The sequence below is a fragment of the Camelus bactrianus genome, chromosome 5 (assembly GCF_048773025.1).
Source record: "Camelus bactrianus isolate YW-2024 breed Bactrian camel chromosome 5, ASM4877302v1, whole genome shotgun sequence".
Classification (NCBI taxonomy): Eukaryota; Metazoa; Chordata; class Mammalia; order Artiodactyla; family Camelidae; genus Camelus; species Camelus bactrianus.
The window spans coordinates 62,240,633-62,264,540 of record NC_133543.1 but is presented as its reverse complement, the minus strand read 5'-3'; the positions used below and the strand labels follow the sequence as shown (position 1 = coordinate 62,264,540).

Below are 23,908 nucleotides of genomic sequence, written 5' to 3'. Positions count from 1 at the left end.
TAAGCCATGTGAGTTTGCATGTGTGTGTACATGTGTGTAATAAGAGTTGCTTGACTTTGCAAGGATGGTTACATTCTAGTGGAATTTTTTAAACACTTATTTAAACATTTACAAATGTACATAACTATTAACTAGCTACTAATTAGCAGCCTTTACAGTGCTGGTGAAGGCTGGCTATACTCATTCACTGTTGGAAATTATGAATACACATTTTCTCATTTTGTATCAATCTGCTTTTCCAGCCTACAGGGATCAAACACACTTAAAAATTCTGTTATCGAAATCTGAAACTATTAATCTAGTTTCCACACTGAAGATTACTGCCTTAGAAGGGAAAAAAATTACTCAGTAAATATAAGTGGAAATTCTACTTATATATGCCATATCAGATAAAAGAAATGTTCCCATTTGGAATCCTATAAAACTGTGAGCCCCTAAGAGTTGATTCATTAGAGTGGAACAGAAAACAACCCAGGGCAAGATCACCCTCACATCAGCTGCTAAGTAAGGTTTAAGTTTTTCCTACTTCATTTAGTTCTTAATGATCTCATCCAGTTGTCTAAATTTTTATCATATGTATGGAAATAGACCTTTGTCTGTCTGACCAGCATGCTTTTCCTTTGAGGAATCTATTTCCCTGAGGTAGTCTTTGGTTCACAGGATGCAGCTGAAGCTCGCCCAGCCCCAGGAAGGAGCACATGCCCCAAGGCAGGACAATAAAAAATGCCCCTGGAACTTTTGTGAAAGCTTTCTGTAAAGGCATTCGAGGTTCCTCTAAGATCATTAACTTCAAGACCCTGCACCCAGAGCTGAAGGGGCTGTTTCTCACTGTATAGAGGTGTGTGCCCAAGAAACAGGCCGACAGAGAAATGCAGATCTGAGACATGGTGCAGACTGTCCAACAGAAAGTCAGTAAGAACTTGAGAGAGATTTTTTTTTAATAAAATATCTTGGAAGTGCCACTGGTGTTTTGAAATCTGTAAAAGGAAGTTTTCTTCTCCTGTTAGAATACAATTTTGTATGTTTCGAAATTGGAAGGTATCACATTAGCCATCCCTAGTGACTATGTAAATATATAATGGGAAGACAGAAAATAAATGCTTTCCTAGGCAGAGTAGGAAATAGCCTCATCCAAGAAATATAATTCCTGCTTAAAAGTTTTTTCTGTGCATCAGCTCAACCATGACTTGCAGTCATTCCCTATCCTTCCTTACCAGGCACACTGCCATCGTACCTAGGGAAATCTCAGGTCTCCCTGGATACTGTCTAAACTGGGATGATGCCAAGTGTGTAAAATAGCAGGCAGTCTAGCAAACATGAGAAGTGAGCACTCTCGCAGAGAGCATGGCATAGTGAAAAGACAGACGTAAAGGAATTTCTCTAAGACTTTAATGAAAAAGCACAGAGCACAGCACAAAATATGTACTCAGTATTCCATGTGTAATTTACCTAGCCAATTTCAGAGGAATGTACTCTCTAAATTTTATGACTATCTAATTTTATTTTTCCCTGTTGCTAATATTTTATTGCCATTTCTGAAAGGACCTGATGAGCAGGACAATTTCTTTGTCCATAAATTCTAGAATAAACACCGAAGAGTCAGTGTGGCTTAGCAACCGAAGCAACAAGGTCAGAAACCTGGGATCACTAGATTACCTGGTTGGTATGTCTACCAAGGCAAATCTGGGTCTGCCCACTGTGACACTGTGCACCATCTGCTGAGTCACATCTGATTTTCACTTAGGTAAGAAGCAAGAAGACAGCCGATGGGGGCAGACCAGACTTGCTGGACAGGTACAGAAGCCTTGGACACTAGGTAGAAGATCAATCAGCACACCTAAACCTGCAGCAGGGACTCAGGCAGGAAGTGTTTCTGAGCCCAGTTGTAGACTTTCCTGCATACTTCCACCACATACTAAAAGGCTTGTGAGGAGAAAACAAAAAGCAGTAAGTCAGCACAAGAAAAGGCAAAGCAGACAGCAGGCAGCAGGGGAAAGGAAGGTCCATAAATTCACAATCCCTATTCTGATCAAATTTAAGAAAAATATGGGCTCCAAAAATTATTGAACTTTGAGGATGATAGGACATGCTATTTCTGATGTTTGACCTTAGAACCCTGTCCCTCTTCTTGTTTGAACAGCAGTGTCATTGAGAAACCTGGCACAGACATATACAATTAAATCATTCCTTAAGAGCCATTAGCATGGCAAAAACAATTGTTACCGAGGTTAATTTCTTTAGTAACCTTTAAATTTATTTCTAGACATAAGTCACCAAGTGTATATCAATAATTATTTGATTTGTGGATGTTTCTGACAAGGCAGAATAAAGAACCATCTTCCAAGATATATGATGATAAATGAAATAACAGACCAAAAGGATTGTTGGAATAGTCCTCCTCAACCTGAAGTAACACAACTTTAAAAGTCGTCGATTCTCACAGTCCCGAGATTACTGCCATAATTTCCCAAAAAAACTTTAACCTCATCGATCATATCACTCTTATTTGATGCAAGGAAGTAAAAAAAATACATAAAACAAACAAATGTACCAGTGTCACAGAATAAACTAATAAACAGAGACATTTAAACAACATCACAGGTTTTCATTATGGAAAACCAAAATAATTAGCAGTTTTCACTGAAAATGTTTCCTACTTCTTTTACAAATCATTAAACAGAGGCACTTCTGTCATGAAATTACTGTGCAATCCTATTTTTCTTTCATAATGATCTTTCCTTTTGGCTGTTTCAAAATAATGCCCTAACTAGTCATTAACACTTTAAACCTCATGTAACTTTTTCACAACTTAAATTCAGTACAGGCACACTCACATTTATAAAGGGAAGTGTCAAAGTAAGGTGGAACAAAAGCCGAATGCTGGGGGAAAGGGTGGATGATTAGAAAAATTACCTTTCAGAGAAACTATGTTGGACTTTTAACCCAACTCCTGTAAGGCCTGTCCCACCTTGAGATGCACTAACCAATTCTTGTGGCAAATCTCCTGATCTGAAATCATGTTATGTTGTTTATTACACACTCCTGACAGTCAGTATCTACATTTTCCTTTTCTCTTGAGAGATGTCTGCTTAGGTCAAAATAATTAAAAGTGAAATTATAACTGCCAATTTCAAGATCACCAAGCCATAGCCTCCCAGAAATTAGAAGCTGAAAGTGTGCACACCTCTCAGTTTCAGAGACTAAGCAACACTATTCATCTACTTCAAGGGGATCAAAAGCAGATCCATGATCTTCTGGTAGAAATCAGAGCTGACATTATCTTGAGAAATTTTAGCTCTCCTAAGCAGTGCCACCAGATGAATACAACATATCATACTCAATTTTGACTGGTGTGTTAACTCACTGAGGCTACAGCCCAACATACAATGCATAAGTTATCAGAGTATCAGATCTGTGGTCCCCCTAGCAATATCTGTTGAACAACAACAAAAGAAAATGTATGACCATTGAGGGGAAAAAAAATAGAAATAAAAGCAGTCCTGATTTCCTGGAATCAAATCTGTCCCTTCACTGTATACCACCATTGCCACTGCCCTAGTTCAGATCCTCACTGCCCATAACTGACCTATCCCAAGGGCTTCCTAACTGGCTTTCTTGGCTTCTCTATACCCAGTCATGCTCTCTCCCATTCTGCATACAACCACTGAATTCATTATTGAAAATAGATTGTCTTATCATTCCCCCATTCTCTGTTTATACATATATATATATATAATAGAAGTATATAATAATATGTAATCAAATAGAATGGGCAACTGCGTACAACGTTATGGCATAGAGTTTTGCATTGAGTTTCCCTCTAGCTCCATCTTATTACTCAAACTTTATTTTCTAGTCATACTGGTTTATCTTTTTATTGTTTACTTTGTTGCATTGTATGCATTTTGCAATTTGCTTCAAATCCTCTTGGGAATGTGATTTGGTATGAATTTATTAAATAATTCCTCATTCATTTAGGTCCAGCTCCAGGCTACCCACTCTATGAAGCTTTCCTATTCTCCTCCAGGGAATCAGTCACTTCATGCTACTACATCACTTCACACTTGCTTCTATTCAAGCACTTACCCCATAATGTTGTAATTTTTTGTTCCACTTAATTATGACAGGAACTTGTCACAGGAACCCCTGCCATCACTATATATAGCCAGCTTCTCAAACAGTGATTAGTGTGCACAAAATGAATATTTGTTGCATAAATGAATGGTCCTTGTCCTTAGGTGACTAACTGTCCATCTGAGTGTCATTAGGATCAAAAGAAGAGTGAGCAAGACAAAGGTCCAATCAGTCCAATAATTACTGAGGCCCTGCTACATACAGGGTGCAGTGCTCGTCGCTGGAGAGGGATGAGCAAGAGTTTTCTCCAGCCCCCTTGCAGTTTAGAACACAGAAGGAAAGAGGAAAGTTATGTCTGTGTGTGTGTGTGTGTGTGTGTGTGTGTGTGTGTGTGTGTATTCATATACATAAAATCTCTATGTACTTTATAATTATTTCAACGATTTCTGTATTTCTTCAATTTTAAGACATGCTCACTCCAACATTTTTAATATTTTAAAATTTGTGATATGTCTTACAATTGAAAAAATTATATACATATGTGTAATACCATATTACACCATATAGCAATGACATACATACACCAAATTACCTCAGATGGTATGACTAAGAGCCAGGACTGCCTCTGACGTCTGTACCTTAACAATTGTACAGTACTTTTTGTACACAAAATCATTCATAATCTGATGAAGAAATTCCCTGGATTCTTAATGCCAAATAAGGCTGGACCTAAAAGAATAAGTAATTAATAAATTCATGCTCAATCATATTTCCAAAAGGATTCCAAGCAAGTTGCAAAATGCCCTCAACTGTAAGATTGTTTCAATAATTTCTCCATGATTAAAATACATATATGATATGTTTATATATTATATAAAATAAGTTTTTTCAATTATAAGAAACATCAAAATTTTTAAATGTTAAAAATGTCAGGGCAGGGCATGTCTTAAAATTGAAGAAAGACAGAAATCACCTCAACAGTCACAAGTGTATAAGTCTGCAAGAAAGAAGTGCAGAGAGCTATGGAGGCATAGAATAGAGAACCCTCACTCTGTCATGGGGAAGGGACAGGGGAGACATCCTTGTGAATGCGGCATTTAAGCTGAAACCTGAGCACGTGTAAGGGAAGAGAGAATTGCTGGTGCTGGCCGTGTGGAAAGATGCTCCCTTAGCAAAAGCAGCTGTGTCAGAGCTTCTGGGAGAGGAGATCAAAGTGGGAAATGTCAGCAGACTGGTATCTGAAGACACTGTCCCCTGAGGGATAGTGCTACTTGAAGAGGTATGGAGATGTGACTCAGAGCTGTGGAATGTGGTTATTGCTTTGGCTATTAATATGAGATCAGGTATATTCGAGGGCTGGTGATTCCTGAGTCACAGGGTGACATAAAGGTATGTGAATCCCTACCTTTATATCCTAGGACTGAAAGGAGGTTACTCCAGGAGCACAGCAGAAAATCTCAGCTTTTAAGATGATAAAAGATCTTAGGAGGGGAGAGATGGTCTCAATGTCTAATAGGTGGACATTTTCATTTTGAAAGTTCCCTGGTAGGTTAGACATGTCCATTTTTAATTGCATTGATTTTATGGATACTAGATATCAGCCAAAATTGCTTTAGGTATGTACAGTTTTACCTTTTTTCAAAGGTAAAATTGTCCCAGTTTTCCTTGAAACATGTAATAGTTTACCCCAAATATCAGAGAGTTAGGTCCAGAAAAATCCCTGTGACATAATTTACAGTTAATAAATTAAAGCCACAGGAGAACAGGGTTGGGGAAACAATGTCATAACTAAACCTGTGAGAAGCCTAAAAAATACTTTAATATTTATAAAACAAAATTATGAAAACAGCATACTAGATAAAGATGTTAACTAGGCAATTTACACATCAAAATTAGCAATAATAGGTATTGCACCCTTGCATGCTGTCAGTTTTCAGAATCTCCCTCTCTCCCCACCTCTCTTCTCCAAAATTAATGACATGCATATACGTTGAATCAGCTGTGTTGCAGATAACGTTTAAACACTTCAAAGCATCTTTGTCTGTGACCACATCTAAGTGACCACGGTCTGTTAATATTCTGACTCAGAACTGACTCTCGTATGCCCACCGCCAGCCTCCTGGTCTCTCCAGGTTCCCGGAGCCCAGGTGTTTACCTCATTGAGGCCTGCACCAAATAGCCTCCCTTCCTCCTGGAAGTATGGAGTGCTTTCTAAGGCCCAGTATTTCTTCCACTTACCTTTCAGTGTCTTTCCCAGCTGTAAAAATGTCTTTTCTTCTCTGCCATTAGCTTTACTTCCCTTTTTAATAACCCAACTCTCGGTTACCTTTATTCTAATTATCCCCAGAATTTTTAGTCACAATTCAAATACAGTGAACTCCAAAGTCTTTGTTGCCAGAATAAGCTACAAAGTTACTTCATCTGATCTCAGATTTTTATGTTGGGCTCTCATGTTTGAGGAGATACTATTGTATTTCAATCTTGCTACATGCTTGGTGTGCAGGCATTAAATATATGTCAAATTAAACATTCCTGTCCAAAATCTTTCTAAACATCCCTACTTTTGACGGTTCCCTTTTCCATTTAGAGAAAAATACAGATGAAGTGGACTTTGAGATTAAAAAATTAAGAAATTTCAGGAGAAAAAAATATTTAGTAGTATAAAAGTAAAAGTTCCCATTCAACTTAGAGGTCCAGATTTCAAATCTGTGGTAGATCTGTTTATCTGCTACACAGACTATATTCTAAAAAATTCAAGTCCTTGATAACATTTATTCAACCTCATCACCCAAAATAAGAATCAACACTGTAAAGATAATTCTAATATAAATAAGAAAAATGGAATGAACTACTTGATAAATATATCTGGGCTTAGAAAACTTTTTAGTGTTTTCTTAAAAATCTTGACAGGTTTACTTTTTTCAGTCTTGACAAGCATTGCATAAAATTAAACAAGTTATTCAAAGCATAAATACAAAACAGAAACAGACTCATAGACATTGAATACAAACTTGTGGTTGCCAAGGGGGCAGAGGGTGGGAAGGGATAGACTGGGATTTCAAAATTGTAGAATAGATAAACAAGATTATACTGAATAGCACAGGGAAATATATACAAGATCTTATGGTAGCTCACGGAGAAAAAAAAAGGTGACAATGAATATATATATGTTCATGTATAACTGAAAAATTGTGCTCCACACTGGAATTTGATACAACATTGTAAAATGATTATAAATCAATAAAAATGTTTTTTAAAAATTTTAACAAGTTATTTATAGATGTAGAACATAAACTTTATTTCTGTTGATTTATATTATGATTTCTAAAATAATTCATGTATAAAATATTTTTCTATCATTTGACAGTAGACATGTAAAAAGCAGTAGGAAGCTCAAAGGCAAGTGAAGTTTTAGAAATTAATTCCAAGTATGTTCTAATAGCACATTCAAAAAAAGAAGATGAAAATTATGTTAACTTGAAATGTCAAGAGTTCACAGTAAACCTAACTTATTAAATTCTCCACACAGCTAATGCTGTAATTCACACCTCTCTCTACTCTCACCAATTAACAAAAAAAAATACCATGCTAATTTTAAAGACTCTTTCTTTTTTCCAAACTGGTTTAGGAAATAAAGATATTCTGAATTAGATTTACTAAGTCATTTATTTAGCTTCAAATATTCTAAATTAGAATTACTAAGTCATTCTTTTCCAAAAACAAATTTCTTTTGTCCACTTACCAAAATCTATTTGTTTTTTCCTTTGGGGTAATATTTCCCAGAGAAATTAAAGAACATTCATTCAATTCCTTTACAGTCTTGTTAAGAATCTGCTTTTAAAAAATAGTGAAAATTTAACATCATAAAAAAATGAAGATGAAATAAATCAAAGAGCAATCAATACTTTCACCAATAAAAAGTGATTTTTATACATCTATATAAGTTGTTTATTTGGCTGAGTTTTCTTTTTTGTTTGTTTATTTTTTAGGATATATGGAAAACAACCTGACCAAACTCCAGAAATGTCTCTTACCCACATATTTCTACAAGATTGAAAATAAGCTTTAATAGACTTCCTAGGTGCATTTTACAAGGATTATTACATTTCTCCTTAGTACTGTTTCAACAGAAAACTTTAAAAATACATTTTTACCCTCTTGTTAAAATTAGCCACCCTCTTTCTGAAACTGAATTCTTGTCTCACACTTTGATTTTCCTGCTTCCAGGCCAACCTTAGGCTCTAGACTACCTGTACTAACTTCTCTCCCCTGCTACTTCCCCCTAGAGGTAAGGGTTTCCCAAAGCTCTCCCACTCCAGTCCTCAGAGTTTAATTTCACTGCCATATCTCAGTTACAACTTTTTAAGCAGGTAGTTCCCGAATCTGTGTCTTAAGCTTGTCATCTCTTTACTGAATATAAGGTCTCTTTTCTGTCCACCTTCTAAAGTTTTCTCCTTAGATATTACCCTCTCAGCTGAAGCCCAACAAAATGATCACCTTCCCCTCAGAACTGGCTTCTCCTTCTAATTTCTCTTTTTTCCCATGATGGTTCATTTTGCATTTGTTCTCCCCATCAAGGCGCAAACTTCAAGCCTCCTTTGCCTGCATCTTCTCTTTCACCTCCTCAATCCAAGCTGTCATTAATTCTTTTCAGTCCTTCCTTCAAGAGTTCTCACATCTGTATCTTTCTCTTCATTTCCACAACTACCGTTGGCCATTGGGCTCTCATCATTAATACCTAACGTGCTTTAACAACCTCCAATTTGGCCTCTTATTTTAGTTTCTCACATACTACAATCAATTCTGCTCTCCACTACAAAATAAATCTCACTAAAATGTAACCATGATTTCACTCTCTAGATTTCCAAGCTTTCCTTCCCAAAACTTTTCACACCAAAGCACTGTAGTCAAAGCACAGTTATGCTACTAATCTACCTTAGAACTTTCATTACAAGTCACTTTACTTCTCCAAGCTTTAGGTTCTCACCTGAAGAAAAGGAAAAAAAAAAAAAACAGCAAAGGACTAAAAGAAATCTAGGCTTTAGAGATGCAATGATCCAACTGCTTTATGATACTCTAATACTAATGTGAATTGAAACTTTAAAATAAACCTTGTCTCCAAAAGCTGACTGTTAAGTTCCTTATAGGGACACAAGTTTTCCTACTGATGCCAGAGTGCCCAATATCATATTTTGCTTTTTTGTAGTCCCCACAAGAAATATTCTGCTGACTGCTGAGTATGAAACCTGTTGATAGTATGTTTCCTTAATTAAAAGAGCCCAAATTAGAACTCAGGACCTTTGATGACAAACTGTAGGTCTGATGCCCTAAGGATGCTTTAGAAAGGCAGCTATAAATAACTAAAATTAAGATTAGAATTAAGACCTGGATTCTAGGACCCTAGTGTAGGAAATTTAATTTTAACCTGATTTTCTCCAACTTACTAGCCATATAAATTAACTTTTTATCTTTATTTCTGATTCTTTTTTATTTAATTTTTAAATTTTTTATTGAAGTATAATCAAATTACAATGTTGTGCTAATTTCTGGTGTATAGCATAGTGATTCACATATATATATAATCTTTTCATATTCTTTTTCATTATAGGCCATTACAAGGTATTGCATACAGCTCCCTATGCTAGACAGTAGGACCTTGCTGTTTATCTATAGTTTGTTTTCTATGTCTGTGAGTCTCTATTTTGTAAAGAAGTTCATTTGTGTCCCTTTTTTTTTTTTAGATTCCACATATAAATGCTATCATATGATATTTTTCTTTCTCTTTCGGGCTTACTTCACTTAGAATGACAATCTCCACATTGATCCATGTTGCCGCAAATGGCATTATTTTATTTTTTTATGGCTAAGTGGTATTCCATTTTGTGTGTGTGTATGTGTGTGTGTGTGTGTGTGTGTGTGTATACCATAACTTCTTTATCCAGTCATCTGTCAATGGACATTTAGGCTGCTTTCCATATCTTGGTTATTGTAAATAGCGCTGCTGTGAACATTGGGGTGCATGTGTCTTTTCAAATTAGAGTTTCCTCCAGGGATATATGCCCAGGAGTGAGATTGCTGGATCATATGGAACTCTATTTTCAGTTTTTTAAAGAAATCTCCAAACTGTTTTTCATAATGGCTGCATCAAACTACATTCCCACCAACAGTGTAAAGAGGGTTCCCTTTTGTCCACACCCTCTCCAGCATTTATTGTTAGTGGACTTTTTAATGATGGCCATTCTGAATGGTGTGAAGTGTACATCATGGTAGTTTTGATTTGCATTTCTCTGATGCAATTAAATAAATAATTAGTGACACTGAGCATTTTTTCATGTATCTATTGGCCATTTACATGTCTTCATTGGAGAAATATTTGTTTAGGTCTTCTGCCCATTTTTGGATTGGGCTATGCTTTTGTTGTTGTTGTTGTTACTGAATTGTATGGGCTGTTTGTATATTCTGGAGATTAAGTCCTTGTCAGTCTCATCATTTGCAAATATTTTCTCCCATTCCGTAAGTTGTCGTTTTGTTTTGCTTATGGTTTACTTTGCTGTGCAAAAGCTTATAAGTTTAATTAGGTCCCAATTGTTTAGTTTTGCTTTTACTTCTATTGCCTGGGTAGACTGCCCTAGGAGGACATTGCTACAATCTATATCCGAGAATGTTTTGCCTATGTTCTCTTCTAGGAGGCTTATGGTGTCTTGCCTTATGTTTAAGTCTTTAAGCCCTTTTGAGTTTATTTTTGTGTATGGTGTGAGGGAGTGTTCTAATTTCATTGATTTACATGTAGCTGACCAGATTTCCGAACACCACTTGTTGAAGAGAATGTCTTTTCTCCATTGTATATTCTTGCCTCCTTTGTCGAAGAGTAATTAACCATAGGTGTGTGGGTTTATTTCTGGGCTCTCTGTTCTGTTCCATTGAACCATATCTCTGTTTTTGTGCCAATACCATGCTGTTTTGATTACTGCAGCTCTGTAGTATTGTCCAAAGTCTGGGAGTGTTATTCCTCCAGCTTCATTCTTTTTCTTCAGTATTGCTGATTGGCAATTGTACATCTTTTGTGAATCCATATAAATTTTAGGATTATTTGTTTTAGTTCTGTGAAAAATGTTCTGGGTAATTTAATAGGGATCACATTAAATCTGTAGATTGCTTTGGGTAGTATGGCCATTTTAACATTATTGATTCTTCCAATCCAAGAGCATGGGATATCTTTCCATTTCTTTAAATCATTTTTAATTTCCTTAATCAATGTTTTATATTTCTCTGCGTGTATGTCTTTCACCTCCTTGGTCAGGTATATTCCTAAGTATTTCATTTTAAATAAATCTGTTGCATTTCTTTACACTAACAATGAAATATCAGAAAAGGAAAGTTAAAAAAAATCCCTTTTAAAATCGCATCAAAAAAGAATTGGTTTTTTTAAATTTTTTATTTTATTTTATTATTTTTTAATGGAGGGCCTTGGGATCGAACGCTTGACCTCATGCATGCTAAGCATGCTCTCTACCACTGAGCTATACCCTCCCCACAAAAATGAATTAAGTCTTGAGGTGATCTTCTTACCTAAAAAAGACTGAGAACTACCTGCCATGCTTATTAAGAAAAGCAACCTGTAAATGGTAAAATATTGTAAAATGCAAGGTTATTATTTTTGGCTAGTAAATAAATGGTACTCTGAAATTAATCTCACATCTACAAAGGTTAACTTCAGCCACCCAGCCCTTCTGCTATCAGAGGATGTTTGATGGTGCTCATTCACCATTGGTGAAATCATTTAAAGATAAACATTTTTAAACATAAGAACTTTGCTCTAAGGAGAGGGGAACAGGTACTCTCTTTCGAATGGAGAAGCTTTCTTGTAAAAATAGAATAAAAAATTATACTTTAAGCTAGGAAAATTTGGACTTTCACATTCTTCTGAGATATAGATGTTAACATTTTCGTGCTTTTTAATTTTTACCAAAGCAACCAAATCACTGATTTTGGAAAGACAACTGTATAACATGGTTAAAAAAATCAATTTGTTCTAAGCGACTATTTATTTTTCCTCCCTCAAAGGAATTGCATGCATGGGTTATTTCATGGCATATAAGAAAACGTCTTTCATTTTTATGATGCATATGGCACCACTTGTGACTTTGGTGCTCATGTCTTAAAGACTGTAGCTTGCTCATAAACATAAATCAGATGTGTCAGCAAAGCCATGTAATGCTGTGGCCGTCTGCTTATCCCCAGTACCTCGTGATGCATAAGACAAGGCACTGAGCACCATCAAGTTGTTTACTTTCCTCTGGCCAGTGAAGAACAACAAAAAGTCTCTATTCATCTGTAGAGTCTCTATTCATCTATGTCCTAGAAGAAATAGGTCATGGGGGAAAAATGAAAGGTTTTCAATATTAAAATGCCTGGAAGTATTTTCTGTAACAACAAAAAATTAAGCAATGATGAACAAGAAGAAATTAGGGCAATGGTGTTATCTATCAATAGCATGGAAAAAAAAAAAAGAGCATAATATGTACCAGCAGCCACTAAAGATGCTATCTTCATGTCTCTGGCATCCAACTAGTCATTAAAGAGGACACTTTTGTGTGAACATACAATAGTCTTAAGAAAGAAGAGAACTGCCTCTTAATAGAAGGCACAAAAAAAGAGAGAAATTCTGTTATGCAAATAACTCCAGCTTTGGAAATGTCTTCTTAAAAGTTGAAACACCTAAAGCTTGGTGTTTCAAGGAAAATGTTAACTCTGGAAGCAGTAACATTTTTTTATTGTGTAGTAGTTTAAAATACACTGATAATTTTAAAGAGTATTTAAGAGGAAGGTGAAACTGCTCTGGTAAAACTTTTACATATTTTTATTGAAAACATCATTGATGATAACACAGACTCCTCCACATTCCAGGTCTTCAGCAGCAGCAGGGCAAATGGTAGCAGGTCAGTAGGGGAGCTGCCACAATGGCTGAGTGTCCAAGCCACTCACAAAAACACTCACTAGTCATTTCCCAAGACTGGATCCTGCTATGCAGCAAAGAGCAAAGTCAAGTATGAGGCCACATAACTTCACAAACATTTGATTTCGTCATAATAGTTGTAGCTTTGCTAGTAGAAGAAACAAGCTTGTATGGTGTTCAAGTTTCTCTCAAACATAAAGACTCAACATATCCCTTTATTTACCTGTCAAATGCTTTTGTATACACCTCCCAATGGCCACCCTGTTCTTTTCATTAGAGAGAATTCACAAAATCTGTAGCTCATCTCCTGGTTATTTTTATTTCTCTGGTGAGGTTTTATTTCCTAAAATATTAACATGATTAAATTTGGTAGATATTGTCTAACAGTTTTCCAAACTGGTCATACCAATTTAACTCCAGCCAGCATGTTATGGTAGCTCACAGAGAAAAAAATGTGACAATGAGTGTGCATATGTCCATGTATGACTGAAAAATTGTGCTGAACACTGGAATTTGACACATTGTAAAATCATTATAAATCAATAAAAAATGTTAAAGAAACAAAAAACAAAAAACCTCCCGCCGGCAATATACGACAGCTGCAGTTGCTCCATATTCTTGTTAAAAACAGTGTCAGTCTTCATAATCTTAGCCATTCTGATACGTGGGTAGAAGGACCTTATGTGCCATCTCATCTCACTGGTAACTGATGATTTGAGCACCTTTCTCTGTGCTCACTGGCCTTTTGGATTTCCAGTTTTGTGAAATGCCCACTCTTTACTGAACTGCTTATCTTTTACTTACAGATTTCTAGGAGTTATTTATGTATTCTAGATTCAAGTCTGGTTGTAATAATTGTTATCAATCATTTCTTTTATGAATTATGCTTTTGTTTCCTTTTTAAGAAATGTTTGCCAACTTAAGGTCATGAATATCTTCACCTATGCTTTCTTCTAGAAGTTTTACTTTTGCTCTCCGTTTAGATTTAATTTGAACCATAATTTGTGAACAGTGTAAGCTAAGGAACAAGGTTCATTTTTTTCCCATACAGATATCTAGTTGACTCAGCATCATTTATTGAAAAGACCTTCTTTACTAAAAAGATATACACAGAAATGTTCATCACAGCTTTATCTATAATGGTGGAAAAACAGAAAAAGTCCAAATACCCATCAATAGATTGGACAAATAAACAGTGTTATATTGGAATAATTAATAGACATTTTTAATACTACATAGGAAATACATATTACTGCATAGCAATAAAAAAGAATAAATGATTGTTATGTAAAACAACATGAAAAATATTACAGGCTTATGATGAATTAAACAAGACAAACACAAGAGTACATACATGATTCCTTTAAAGAAAGTTCAAAAACAGGCAAAATTAATCTATGGTGATAAAGTCAGACTAGTGATTACCTATAGGGCAAGCAGAAAGGTATTGACAGGGAAGAAGCATGAGGGAGTTTTCTAAGGATCTGAAAGTATTCTATATCTTGATTTGATGGTTGCTTGGGATTATAAAAGTGGAAAACCTCATCAAGATGTACCTTTAAAATTCATGCATTTTACTGTGTGTTACTGTATTAATTTCTGTCCCTGCTTGAATAGCCTCAAATTCAGCAGCTTAAAACAACACAAATTAACCTAACAGCTCTGCAGTTAAGAAGCCCGGGTTGGCTCCACTGGTTTCTCTGTTTCAGGTTTCGTAGGGCCAAAATCAAAATGTTGGCAAGATAAGCTTCTATAGGAGGCTCTGGGAAGAATCCTCTTCCAAACTCATTCAGGTTGTTGGCAGAATCCAATTACTTGCATTGGGAACTGAGGTTCCCCATCTCCCTCCTGGCTGCTGGCTAGAGACCACCCTTAGCTCTTGAAGCCTCTTTCTCAAATTTGCACAAGGGCCCCAGCAATCTCAGAGCCAGGGACAGTGTATCGAATCGTTCTCATGCTTGCAGTCTCTTTGATATCACCTCCTGCAGCATCTCCTCTGTTTTCTTCTTCTGCCACATCTCTCTGACTGACTCGTCTGCCTTTCCTTATGCATTAAAGGGCTCATGTGATTACACTGGGTTTACCTGGATAACCCAGTATAATCTTATTTTAAGGTCCATAACCTTAAGTACATCTGCAAGTCCTTTATGACGTGCAAAACAACATATTAAACAGGACCTGAGGATTAAACTATGGACATCTTTGGGAGGGAGGACATTATGTTAACAACCACAGTTATCCCCAATCATTTTTTAATGTAGTAATGTGAAAAGACTGGTTGCTTTTACTGAGGAAACTAGGAGTAGACCTTTGTACCTTATCTTTAGCGTAGAGTTCTATCTTATCTGATCCTATTCCAATTATGTCCTTGATTCCCTTCATGTTTGGGATTTCAAGAAAACAGAATATTCATAGCCTACTCCTCCTTATTTCATCTGCATCATCATAGATGTTACTGACTGAGACCCATGTTTCTAAATCCACTGAGTTATTACATTCTAACACCAACGTGATGTAAAAAAGTATTTCTGATACATAAAACTACATTTTTATATCTACCAACCCCTCCAATCAAATACAATCTATATGCTTAGTTATTGACTTAACTCATTACACTTCCCTCTAGTCAGTTCTGTTGATCAGATAATATATCCTCTTTAAACATTAAGGACGATATTTCACTGTTACCTACGTACTATGTCAAACAGATTGTGCAACTTTGCTTTCAAAGAATGAACATGTTTAAGAAGTTACTTGCATATTGGTTTATTCATTCCAATTTAGTTCAAAAATCATCCTTTCAACTGTTATCTTTACTTGAAGATTTATGGAGGAAAACATCGCCCAAACTACTTGGTAATTTATGCAGTTGTGCTGTCAAAATCTAATGTACTTTCAACTTCCAAAGCACGTATGTTCTTGTGCTGTTTTCCACATAATATAGCATCATATAAAGACATCAGTAATTTCGACTTGATTGCACTATAATTATTCAAATATCCTTAATTTTATGCTCTGGCCTAATTTCCATATTCATTGTCATAATTTAAAATGATTATTATAGATAATGTACCTAAAGTACTTCCATTAATTGGAAAATGCAGTTCTTGAACAATAATAATCATTACAAAAACAATTCAATATAAAGGCCACTACAGCAATGTGGCTGTACTTATTATCAACATGAATCATGACTGAGTACCAGCATCTCAGGACTTGGTGATCCCCTTCCAACTTGGCATTATCACTCCACAGTAGATACGGCCACAGCTTGACCAGGGTCAGTAAGCCAAGTCATTCTTCCTGACACCTCGCAAGTAAGGTAACCTCTCAGGTGGAGATCAGCGCCTTAAAAACAACCACTTCTGCTGAAGCAGGGATTTGCTTATTGCAGCTGCTCAGCAGGGCCCTGCACCTCTTATCAATCAAGGAGGAGCTGCAACATTTCCTCCCCTCTGCAGGAAACCACGTCTCTAGCTGAGACTTATCAGCAGGGATTCTAGCAATTCCGCCAGATAAGAAAAGAATCCCAGGTCAAGGAGAAAAAGAAAAGGTGAAAGGAAGGCGAGAGAGGAGACAGGAGTACAAATAAGGAATTAAAGACTGTTTATCACAGACCCTGTTGCAGCACATTACAGATTTCAGCAGGAAGCTTCTATGGGGATTGGAGAATCTTTAAGTATTAGGCATAAAAAACACTTCAGAAAAATATTGTCCACTACAGGAAAAGAAGCTTTACATAGGAGGTAGTATAAAAATTCTTTAAATGCTAAATATTTTATTAACTTTGATTTTCACCAAGAGGTCATCTATTTCTCTGAACATAAAAGCAGCCAAAACCTCAACCAAGACCTTTGTTATAAAATTGGAATATATCTAGTTAAAGACGATCAAATTGTTTTTGTTCAATTCTAACTTAAATTTTAGGGTAATTAAACAATTGGATTAAGTCATTAGCAAACTTTTGAAAGCCTGGAGAATATTGTGACAGTATCCAAACCCTAGAAAAGTAGAAACATAATAATGACTGTCTTTCAAAGTGGGAGAAAAAAAAAGCCAGCAAAAAAAGGATTATATGGTTCTAGTGAAAGTTTAGGATTGTCAGTCCACCAATTTATTAAACTGAATTTTTTTATCATCTCATTCTTCTTTTATGAAATATGTAGGTAGATAATTTTCCAAAGAAGCAAATTTATATTACTCAAAAAGGAAAAAATTAAGTTAGATAAAACCTATCTAGAAGGCCAAGTGATATGTTGAAACAAGAAATTATGCCAAAGCTCTGATCCCCAGCTCTGACAGTAATTAAAGTAAACACTACTACTAGTTTAGGGTTTCAATAATATGGCATACATTTTGAGCCCTATAGAAGAAAGCAATTTCAGACCCAGCTGGGAAGAATAAAATATTATTTTTTAAACAGGAAGTTTATGTGTGAATTACAGTGGAAGAATTAAAAAATAATTTAACTTCTAACCATGATCTTAATTCTGTTTACATTGCTCAAACACAATACAAAATTCCACCTGTCAATGAAATCTGAGTCGGTACTGCTATATTGTACCCAGTGGTCAAAACACGCTCTTCTATGACCCACAATAACCCCCAGGTATTGACAATAGTCAATACAGTGACTTCACAATCCATACATCACAGAGGGCAAAAAATGTCTTATAGCTATGAGACAATCCACAAAAATGTCAGAAAATCTTAGAGAACCTAACTACCCCATCAGGGATGTAGGATTTACAGTTAGGAACACCTGCTCCCCTCTCTGTCACTACTAGAAAGAAAAAGTAAATAAAAGACAGATTGACAGAAAGGTAGAGGAAAACAAAACAAAAGAACAAATAGCTTTTATAATACAGGTGGTTTTCTTCACTTGGTTAATAAAAAAAGAATACCTTGCCAAGTTCCCAGTGTTCATTTTATCATTTAATTTCACACAAAGCAGACCTTAACTTTGCATAAATTCCATAACTTCTAGCCTATAGCTGGAAGAAACAGGACCCCTGCCAAACATCAGCCCAGAAAAGTCAGATTTGCCTGAGTGTCAGCGTGAACAACATAGCTGAAGGTTAATATTTAATCTGGCCTCCTCTCTGATCCCTAAAATCATGTGGGTAAGGTGAAGTTACTTTGAAATTACTGAAAGCAAGATTTCATTTACCATGAAACAGAAGTTATGTTCTAAGAAGAGGGAATGAGGAAGCCATGAAAAATTTGTTGAAGGCTGAATAAATTTTTGGTACTAGCAACATATTAAACAGCCCAACTGATTGGAGAGCATAAAGAATCCACTTTAATCTTGTCTTTTCATAGGAATAAGCCCTTCGGAGATACTATTTCCTGAGTGTTTACGCTGAGGTGCCCACACACAACCGAAGGAAGAGGAAGGCTAGATAAAACACAAGAAGAAAATCAAGGCGATGTCGGTGCTGACTGATTTCAACCTCAAATGTTTGATTCTCTATAAGAAAGTGTCTGAATATGTTCTGTCTTCCTTGTAAACGTGTGCTAACCCCTTCTTCACAGCATCTGTTGCCTAGTCGGTTCTGTGATTTTCTCTGGTGTCCTTATCAAGAGAGTTTTCCTCTCTTCTTTTCTAGAAGGTTCTAACGCCTGGCTGTCATTCTTACACTTGGTTACTAAAAGTGCACAGTGGTTAAACCTGTTTACAACAATTGTCTGTATTAGAACCAGCGGCCCCTCTGAATGTAAGGTATTCCCCCCGTTTCTCCACAAAATGCGCCGGACACAAACTTAAGTTATCAAGACGCCTTGTCCAGAGAGAGACATCACGGACATGGCCACATGGGTCGTTCCCGAATTCAGTCCCCTCACAAGACGACCAACTAGCAACTATCCACAGATAAGATACCGTTGTGAAAATTCTAGAATCGGGGAAGGGGGAGGCTGAAGCACACCCCCCCCACCCCCACCCCGCCCCTGACCGCGGCAGGAGGAGGGCCGCGCGGGAAGCAGGCAGGAGCGGCCGCCCTGCGCCCGCGGCACTGCCCGAGGCTCGCGCGCCCCACCCGCCATGCGGAGAGGCCCGGCCTGCGCCCGCGGGGCCTCCGGGGAGAGAGCGCGCCCCAGGGGGCTTCCAGCTCCCCCAGCCTTGTGGGGCACTTGCCGGTGGGACTCGCCTCCCGGGGACACTGGGGAAACCTGCGGCGCTTGACCCCTGAAGGGAGAAGGACTTACAACAGCCAACACTCAGATGGCGGCCGACCGCAGTCCTCGCAGGGCAGCCGCGCGGAGAGCCCAGCCCGCGGCGCCGTCTGTCTGCAGAGCCGAGCCGGGGTCCTTCTCTGGCCAGGGAGCGCGGGGGGCATGCCGCCTGACGCGGTCCTCAACCAGCAAGCCGCACTGTACGCAGAGCCCGCTTCCCGCCCCGACTCAGATGGGGAACTAAACTCGCAGCCCCGCCTGACTGCCAGGCGTGGTGTCCAGTCCCGCGAGAAGAGGAGCCCGACCAGAGGCTCTGGGCAGCCGCAGAGCCCAGCCCACCAGCCCGCTTGAGCAGGGCACCGGGCCAGCCAGTCACCCTGTCCAACAGTGGAGCGTAGCTGGCAGCCCCAACTGACGAGGGAGTCCAGACAGCAACGCCGCCTAACTGTGGAGGACAGCCTCAAGTCCCAGCCTGTATACTGCAGGATACACCCTGCAAGACCAGAGAGCATGACCAGTGACCTTGCCCAACAAAGGAGCACAGTCAGCAGTCTACCTGATCCTGAAGCCCAGCCTACGGCCCTCCCCAACCTCAGGGTACAGTCTGCATCCCCCTCCTATCTCAGAGCACAGCTGGATGTCTTATCCAGCCTCAGAGCCCTGCCCCTGGTCCCGCCTGAACACCCAGTACATCCAGCGGCACCATCAGGTCAGGGATCACAATCTAAGATTCCACCTGACCGGGAGCAATTTCAGAGCTGAGCCTGTAGCCCTGCCTATTTGAGGAGTCCACCCAGTGGTACCACCCTGCCAGGGAAAAAAGCCAGCAAACTCACCCTACCAGAGGTGATTGCAGAGCTCAGATAGTAGCCCCACCCAAGTGACTGCAGAGCACAGCCAGTAGCCCACTCAGCGACCCTGTCGAACACAGAGCCCAGCCCGTGGCATCCCCTGGCCTCAGAGCACGTATACTGGCTTTGCTCAAACAGACTCTGAAAGCAAGCCCCACCTGCCCAAGGTCACTACTACCTGCTCCATCAAGTACCCCAAGCTGAGCTGACTGGTGAAGAAATGTCCCTGCCAAAGTGAATCTATAAAGTGAAGAACACTTACTCAAATGTGCAGATACCAATGCAAGCATTTGACAAAATTCAATATTCATTCATGACAAAAACTCTCAACAAGTTGAGTCTAGAAGGATCATACCTCTACATAGTGAAGTCATTCATGACAGGCCCACAGCTAACATCACACTCAGTGGTGAAAGGCTGAAAGCTTTTCCTCTAAGATCAAGAACAAGACAAGGTGCCCACTTTCACTACTTCTATTCAGCACAGTACTGGAAGTTCTAGCCAGAACAATTATGCTTTTAAAAAAAAAAAGGAAAATGAAATAAAAGGCATCTGAATCAGAAAGGAAGAAGAAAAATTATCTCTATTTGCAGATGTCATGGTCTTACATAGAAAAAATTCTAAAGACTTCACCAAAAAAACTGTTAGGCCTAATCAATGAATGAAGTAAAGTTGCAGGATACAAAATCAACACACAAAAATAAGTTGTATTTGTACATACAGTTGGTCCTCTATATACACAGATACAGAACCTGAGGATAAGGCAGGCCAACTGTACTATGGCATTTTGGGAATTTGAGCATCCTTGAATTTTGATATCTATGAAGGTCATGGAACCAATCTCCCTCAGATACTGAGAGACAGCTTGGTAACAATACATTATCTGAAAAAGATGTAAAGAAAGCAATCATATACACAATAGAGATTTAGAATAGAAAACAATAAAAATACTCAGGAATAAATTTCACCAAGGAAGTGAAGACTTACACACTGAAAATTATAAGAAATTGATGAAAGAAGTAGGAGACAGAAATAAATGAGTCAATATCCCGTGTTCATGATCTGGAAGAATTAGTACTGTTAAAATGTCCATATTATCAAAAGTAATCTATAGATTCAAAGCAATCCTTACCAAATCCCAATAATATTTTTTCACAAAAAGAAAAGACAATCTCAAAATTTGTGTTGAACCACAGAAGATTCTAAATAGCCAAAGCAATCCTAAGAAAGGAGAACAAAAGTGCAGGTGCCATACTTCCTGTTTCAAACTATAATACAAAGCTATAGTAATCAAAACAATAAGGTATTGGCATATAAATAGACACACATAGACCACTGGAACAGAATCAAGAGCCCAGAAGTAAACCCATGCATGTATGTTCAACTAATTTTTGAAAAGGGAACTAAGAATACTCAATGGAGAAAATAAAGTCTCTTCAATAGTGGTTTTGGAAAAACTTGACATTCACATGTAAAAGAATGAAATATATTATACCACTCACAAGAATTAACCTGAAGTGTATTAAAGACTTAAATGTAAGACCTGAAACCATAAAACTCCTAGAAGAAAACATATGGGAAAAACTCCTTGACAATTGTCTTGGCAATGATTTTATGCATACGACACCCAAAGTACAAGCAACAAAAGCAAAAATAAACAAGTGAGACTACGTCAACTAAAAAGCTCCACAGCAAATAAAAAGGCAACCTACAAAAAAAAAGAAAGGAAAAAAAAGAAAAAGAAAAGGCAACCTACAGAATGAGAGACAATATTTGCAAACCACATATCTGATAAGGGGTTAATATCAAAAACATACGAGAAACTCATACAACTCAATAGCAGAAAAACAAATAATACAATTTAAAATGGGCAAAAGATCTGAATAGACACTTTTCCAAAGGCAATATTCAAATTACTGACAGGAACATGAAAATGTGCTCAACACCACTAATCAAAACCACAACAGATATCACCTCACACATGGTAGAGGCCATTATAAAAAAGACAAGAGATAATGTGTCGGTGAGGATTTGGAGAAAAGAGAACACTTGTACACTGCTAGTAGGAATGTAAGTTGGTACAATCACTATGGAAGTATGTGCACCAGGTTGCTCAAAAAATTAAAAGTAGAAAAACCACATGATCCAGCAATTCTACTTCTGGGCATATAGCCAAAGGAAATAGAGACAGGATCTTGAAGAGATATCTGCACTCCCATGGCCATTGCAGCATTATTTATAATAGCCAAGACATGGAAACAACCTAAGTACCCATCAACAGATGAATGGTTAAAGAAAATATGATATATATATGAATAAAATACTATATATATATATATATGAACATTATTCAGCCATAAAAAAGGAAATCTTGCCATGGATAGACCTTGAGGGCATTATGCTAAGTAAAATAAGTCAGACAGATAGAGACAAATACTGGATGATCTCACTTATATGAGAAATCCAAAAACATGGAAACAGAACAGATTGGTGGTTGCCAGGGTCAGTGGTTGAAGACAGAGTAGAGGAAATGGGTGAAGGTGGTGAAAGGACAGAAACTTCCAGTTATAAGATGATTAAGTTCTAGAGATATAATGTACAGCATGGTGACTATAATTAACAATACTGTGTAGTATATTTGAAAGTTGTTAAGAGAGTAGATCTTTAAATTCTCAGCACAAAAAAGAAATTGTAACTATGTGAGGTAATGGATGTGTTAACTAACTTCACTGTGGTAATCATTTTGCAATATACACATATACGAAACCATTAGGTTTTTGTTTTTGCTTTTTGGGGTTTTTTTTACATTTTTTTATTGAGTAATAGACATTGCACAATGTTGTGTCTAATTAGTGTAGAGTACAATTTTTCAGTTATACATGAACATATATATATTCATTGTCACTTTTTTTTTTTTTTGCTATGAGCTACCACAAGATCTTGTATATATTTCTCTGTGTTATACAGTATAATCTTGTTTATCTGTTCTGTATTTTAAAATCCAAGTCTGTCCCTTCCCACCCACCCCCACCGCCCCCTTGGCAACCACAAGTTTGTATTCTATGTCTATAAATCCGTTTTTGTTTTGTATTTCTGGTTTTTTTTTTTTTAGACTCCTCATATAAGCAATCTCATATTGTATTTTTCTTTCTCTTTCTGGCTTACTTCACTTAGAATGACATTCTTCAGGAATATCCATGTTGCTGCAAATGGTGTTATGTTGTTGGTTTTTGTGGCTGAATAGTATTCCATCGTATAAATATACCACTTCTTCTTCATCCAGTCATCTGTTGATGGACATCTAGGCTGTTTCCATGTCTTGGCTATTGTAAATAGTGCTGCTATGAACATTGGGGTGCAGGTGTCATTTTGAAGTAGGGTTCCTTATGGATATATGCCCAGGAGTGGGATTCCTGGGTCATATGGTAAGTCTATTCCTAGTCTTTTGAGGAATCTCCATACTGTTTTCCATAATGGCTTTCCTTGCTTCCTTCTCCCACTCTTAATGATTTAGATGTCTTCTTTTATACAATGTTGTGTTTATTCTTTTTGTAATTCATGGCAGTTATCTCCTTTCCAGTTACGAGTTTCTCTTTTTTGTAGCATCCTGTTTCTTTTCTATTTAGAGTAGACCTGTCAATATTTCTTTTAGCATGGGTTTAGTGTTGCTAAACTCTTTAAGTTTTTGCTTGTCTGTGAAGTTCTTTATCTCTCCTTCTATTCTAAAGGATAGCCTTGCTGGATAGATTCTAGGCTGCATCTTTTTTTCATTCAGGACTTTGAATATATCTTGCCACTCCTTTCTGGCCTGTAGTGTTTGTGTAGAGAAATCAGCTGAGAGCCTTATAGGGGT

General features: G+C 37.4%; 1 long non-coding RNA gene across 1 annotated transcript in view; it reads left to right on the top strand.

Moving 5' to 3' along the window:
- Positions 1 to 23,050, top strand: part of LOC141577725 (uncharacterized) — a 40,940-nt gene extending 17,890 nt beyond the window's left edge. Inside the window, exon 3 of the long non-coding RNA XR_012507079.1 lies at positions 18,353 to 23,050. This is a non-coding gene — a long non-coding RNA (uncharacterized LOC141577725). The remainder of the gene's footprint in view (positions 1 to 18,352) is intronic.
- Positions 23,051 to 23,908: the final 858 nt, after the last annotated feature.